General features: G+C 37.6%; 1 pseudogene; it reads left to right on the forward strand.

Annotated features, from left to right (window-relative positions):
- Window positions 1–952: 952 nt before the first annotated feature.
- On the forward strand, window positions 953–1,316 carry LOC112411800 (mitochondrial import inner membrane translocase subunit TIM14 pseudogene; annotated as a pseudogene).
- Window positions 1,317–5,664: the final 4,348 nt, after the last annotated feature.

Below are 5,664 nucleotides of genomic sequence, written 5' to 3' on the forward strand. Positions count from 1 at the left end.
TCTAAAAACAATGTACATACCTTGATTTTAAAATACTTTATTGCTAAAAAAATGCTAACCATCATCTGAGCCTTCAGCGAGCTGCAGTAGTAATATCAAAGATCACTGTCACAGATCACCCTAACAAATATAATATTAATGAAAAAGTCTGAAATATTGTAAGAATTACCAAAATGTGACAAGACATGAAGTGAGCAAACACTGTTGGAAAAGTGGTGCCAGGACACTTGCTCAGTAGAGCATTGCCACAAACTTTCAATTTGCAAAGAACACAGGATCTGTGAAGTGAAGCACAATAAAAGAAAACAAAGTATGCGTGTATTATTAAAAATGGAAAATCTGAAAAAAATGCTATCACTGGCAAACAAAACAATAATATGTTAAAGAGCACACAACACAAAGAGGAAGAGCAATTTATTAAATTGGAAGATAAGTCTAAAGAAGTCACCTAGAATGTACCACAGGAAGTTTAAATAATGGAAAATATGAAAGAGAAATTTAGACAGAAGATCCAGCATATGATAGTTGTCTGTGAAAGACACTACAGTGAACAAAGAAAGATATAATATTTTTAAAGTTTTCAGAAGTGATATAAACCCTCAGATTGAAAGAGCTCCTTAACTCCCCAGACTAAACAAAGATATAACACTGTAGTGAAACTACAGAACACCAAGAAAAAAGAGAAAAAAGTGTGAAAGCTGCAAGAGAGAAAAGATAAACTACCTTCAAAGGAACAATAATCAAACCAATAGGAATCCTATCAAAGGCAACAATAGATGCACAAATAATAGGATGCACAAATATATTTTCCCCAAAATAATAAGGGAAAATAACATAACCTACAATTCCATACCTAGCTAAACAATCACCTAAGAGTTCAAATAAAAGCAGACTGTCCAAGATATAAAAACTAAGAACTTGGGCACTCCCAGTGGAGGCAGAGGAGCCAAGCGGGAACCATGGCCAGTACAGTCATAGCAGTTGGACTGACCATTGCTGCTGCAGGATTTGCAGGCCATTACGCTTTGCAAGCCATGAAGCATATGGAGCCTCAAGTAAAACAAGTTTTTCAAAGTCTACCAAAATCTGCCTTCAGTGGCGGCTATTACACCTTCAGAGGTGGGTTTGAACCCAAAATGACAAAACAGGAAGCAGCATTAATACTAGATGTAAGCCCTACTGCCAATAAAGGAAAGATAAGAGATGCTCATCGACCAATTATGCTTTTAAATCACCCAGACAAGGGAGGATCTCCTTATATAGCAGCCAAAATCAATGAAGCTAAAGATTTACTAGAAGGTCAAACTAAAAAATGAATTAAATATATGATGAATTTTAAGTTCTCACTCATTTATATATATGAATACCAGCTTTTTATAATAAAATGCCTCAAAGCTACACATTTTTAAAATTAGCATAAGCTAAATCAAAGCCTTGCTATAAATTTGAGGATTTAAAATCAGATTATAGAATATTTGTAGGTTAATACTCAATAATTATGGATAAATGCATGCCATCTGAAGTGTTGTTCATTACTCATTTGTCAAATAATTTGGTACCTATTTCAAGACAAAGTGAACAAGAGAGTCTCTCCCTAAAGGAATCCCCAATCTGATGGGAGACAGATAAACTGATAATCAAAATACAATGTGATAAATATGATGGAATTAACACACGTTGTTATAGTAGGGGATCATCTCATTGGGACAGAAGGCTGTTCAAGGAACAGAGGACTCCCCCAGCCACTTAGAACCTTGAACTTAAAAATGAATTTAGCCAAAACTTAGCCTAAGAAATTGATCTAGGTATGTACTTATCATACATATCTTCCTCTGCAATTTTTTGGAAGCATTTGAGAAGGATGGGTATTAGCTCTTCTCCAAATGTTTGATAGAGTTCACCTGTGAAGCCATCTGGTCCTGGACTTTTGTCTGTTGGAAGATTTTTAATCCCACTTTCAATTTCATTACTTGTGATTGGTCTGCTCATATTTTCTATTTCTTTCTGGTTCAGTCTTGGAAGCTTATACCTTTCTAAGAATTCATCCATTACTTCCAGGTTGTCCATTTTATTGGCATAAAATTGCTTGTAGTAGTCTTTTATGATGCTTTGTATTTCTGCAGTGTCCATTTTAACTTCTCCTTTTTCATTTCTAATTTTATTAATTTGCATCCTCTCCCTCTTTTTCTTGATGAGACTGGCTAAAGGTTTATCAATTTTGTTTATCTTCTCAAAGAACCAGCTTTTAGTTTTATTGATCTTTGCTATTGTTTTCTTTGCTTTTATTTCATTTATTATTGATTTTTATGATTCCTTTCCTTCTACTAATTTTGGGTTTTGTTTGTTCTTCTTTCTCTAGTTTCTTTAGGTGTAAGGTTAGATGGTTTATTTGAGATTTTTCTTGTTTCCTGAGGTAGGCTCGTATTGCCATAAACTTCCCTCTTAGAACTGCTTTTTCTGCATCCCATAGGTTTTGGATCATCGTGTTTTCATTGTCATTTGTCTCTAGGTATTTTTTGATTTCCTCAGTGATCTCTTGGTTACTTACTATCGTATTGTTTAGCCTCCATGTGTTTGTGTTTTTTACGTTGTTTTCCCTGTAATTTATTTCTAATCTCATAGTATCATGGTCAGAAAAGATGCTTGATATGATTTCTATTTTCTTAAATTTACCGAGGCTTGGTTTGTGACCCAAGAGGTGATCTACCCTGGAGAATGTTCCATGTGCACTTGAGAAGAAAGTATAATCTGCTATTTTCTGATGGAATGTCTTATAAATATCAATCAAATCTATCTGGTCTATTGTGTCATTTAAAGCTTGTGTTTCCTTATTAAATTTCTGTCTGGATGATCTGTCCATTGGTGTAAGTGAGGTGTTAAAGTCCCCCACTATTACTGTGTTACTGTCGATTTCTGCTTTTACAGCTGTTAGCATTTGCCTTAGGTATTGAGGCGTTCCTATGTTGGGTGCATATATATTTATAATTGTTATATCTTCTTCTTGGATTGATCCCTTGATCATTACGTAGTGTCCTTCTTTGTCTCTTGTAACAGTCATTATTTTAAAGTCCATTTTATTTGATATGAGTATTGCTATTCCAGCTTTCTTTTGATTTCTATTTGCATGGAATATCTTTTTCCATCCCGTCACTTTCAGTCTGTGTATCTCCCTAGGTCTGAAGTGGGTCTCTTGTAGACAGCATATATATGGGTCTTCTTTTTGTATCCATTCAGTGAGCCTGTGTCCTTTGGTTGGAGCATTTAATCCATTTACATTTAAGGTAATTATCAATATGTATGTTCCTATTATCATTTTCTTAATTGTCTTTTGTTTGTTTTTGTAGGCTCTTTTCTTCTCTTGTGTTTCCCACTTAGAGAAGTACCCTGAGCATTTGTTGTAGAGCTGGTTTGGTGGTGGTGACTTCTCTTGGCTTTTGCTTGTCTGTAATTCTTTTGATTTCTCCATCGAATCTGAATGAGATCCTTGCCGGGTAGAGCAATCTTGGTTGTAGGTTCTTCCCTTGCATCATTGCATTTAAATACATTGTGCCACTCCCTTCTGGCCTGTAGAGTTTCTGCTGAGAAATCAGCTGTTAAGCTTATGGGAGTTCCCTTGTATGTTATTTGTCATTCTTCCCTTGCTGCTTTTAATAATTTTTCTTTGTCTTTAATTTTTGTCGGTTTGATTACTATGTGTCTCGACGTGTTTCTCCTTGGGTTTATCCTGTCTAGGACTCTGCACTTCCTGGACTTGGATGGCTATTTCCTTTCCCATGTTAGGGAAATTTTTGACTATAATCTCTTCAAATATTTTCTCACATCCTTTCTCTCTCTCTTCTCCTTCTGGGACCCCTATAATGCGAATGTTGGTCTCAGAGATCTCTTAGACTGTCTTCATTTTTTTTCATTCTTTTTTCTTTATTCTGTTCCACAGCAGTGAATTCCACCATTCTGTCTTCTAGGTCAGTTACCCGTTCTTCTGCCTCAGTTATTTTGCTACTGATTCCTTCTAGTGTATTTTTAATTTCACTTATTGTATGGTTCATCTGTTTGTTTGTTCTTTAATTCTTCTAGGTGTTTGTTCTTTAATTCTTCTAGGTCTTTGTTAAACATTTCTTGCATCTTCTCCATCTTTGCCTCCACTGTTTTTCTGAGATCCTGGATCATCTTCACTATCATTATTCTGAATTCTTTTTCTGGAAGGTTGCCTATCTCCACTTCATTTAATTGTTTTTTGGGGGTTTTATCTTGTTCCTTCATCTGGCACATAGCCCTCTGCCTTTTCATTTTGTCTATCTTTCTGCGAATTTGGTTTTCTTTCCACAGACTGCAGGATTGTAGTTCTTCTTGCTTCTGCTGTCTGCCCTCCGGTGGATGAGGCTATCTAAGAGGCTTGTGCAAGCTTCCTGATGGGAGGGACTGGTGGTGGGTAGAGCTGGGTGTTGCTCTGGTGGGCAGAGCTCAGTAAAACTTTAATCTGCTTGTCTGCTGATGGATGGGACTGAGTTCCCTCCCTGTTGGTTGTTTGGCCTGAGGTGACACAGCACTGGAGGCTACAGGCTCCTTGGTGCAGCTAATAGCGGACTCCGGGAGGGCTCATGCCAAGGAGTACTTTCCAGAATTTCTGCTATCAGTGTCCTTGTCCTCACGGTGAGCCACAGCCACCCCCTGCCTCTGAAGGAGACCCTCCAACACTAGCAGGTAGGTCTGGTTCAGTCTCCTGTGGGGTCACTGCTCCTTCCCCCTGGGTCCTGATGCACACACTGCTTTGTGCGTGCCCTCCAAGAGTGGAGTCTCTGTTTCCCCCAGTCCTGTCAAAGTCCTGCAGTCAAATCCCACTAGGCCTCAAAGTCTGATTCTCTGGGAATTCCTCCTCCTGTTGCTGGACCGCCAGGTTGGGAAGCCTGATGTGGGACTCAGAACCTTCACTCCAGTGGGTAGACTTCTGGGCTATAACTGTTCTCCAGTTTGTGAGTCACCCACCCAGCAGTTATGGGATTTAATTTTATCGTGATTGCGCCCCTCCTACCATCTTATTGCAGCTTCTCCTTTGTCTTTGGATGTGGGGTATCTTTTTTGGTGAGTTCCAGTGTCTTCCTGTCGATGATTGTTCAGCAGTTACTTGTGATCCCAGTGCTCTCACAACAGGGAGTGAGTGCACGTCCTCTACTCTGCCATCTTCCCTTTCTATTGACTACACAGTTTTTTGTTTTAAAAAGTTGGAATTTGTTTTCCCTTCTTGGAAGGGAATATTGATATTTAACTGCTTTTAGAGACTGTCATCTCATATATATAAAATGGACACATGGCTATAAGACACCATGTAGGAAATGAGTAGTTATGTATTTTATTTTATATACCAATCTACTTTACTGTGAAAAGACAGAGGTTTGAATCAGAACTTGTGAAAATCTGTAGTAAAATACCTTAAGCTGTTAACTGTAAGGCATGGAATAGGAGTTGCTCAGTGGATTGGTTCTATGTTGTGGACTGCCTAAGTCTGCATTTGTTACTGTGCTAATAAACAATATTAAAACAAAACAAAACAAAAACCAAAAAAGGCATAGTAGGCAAATACTAACCAAAAGAAAGTGAAATTGCTAAGAACGGAATGATTTATAACTAAATGATTATAACAGTGATTATCTCTGTGGGGAGTGATAA

Source organism: Neophocaena asiaeorientalis, unplaced genomic scaffold, assembly GCF_003031525.2.
Source record: "Neophocaena asiaeorientalis asiaeorientalis breed wild unplaced genomic scaffold, Neophocaena_asiaeorientalis_V1.1 scaffold678, whole genome shotgun sequence".
Taxonomy (NCBI): domain Eukaryota; kingdom Metazoa; phylum Chordata; class Mammalia; order Artiodactyla; family Phocoenidae; genus Neophocaena; species Neophocaena asiaeorientalis.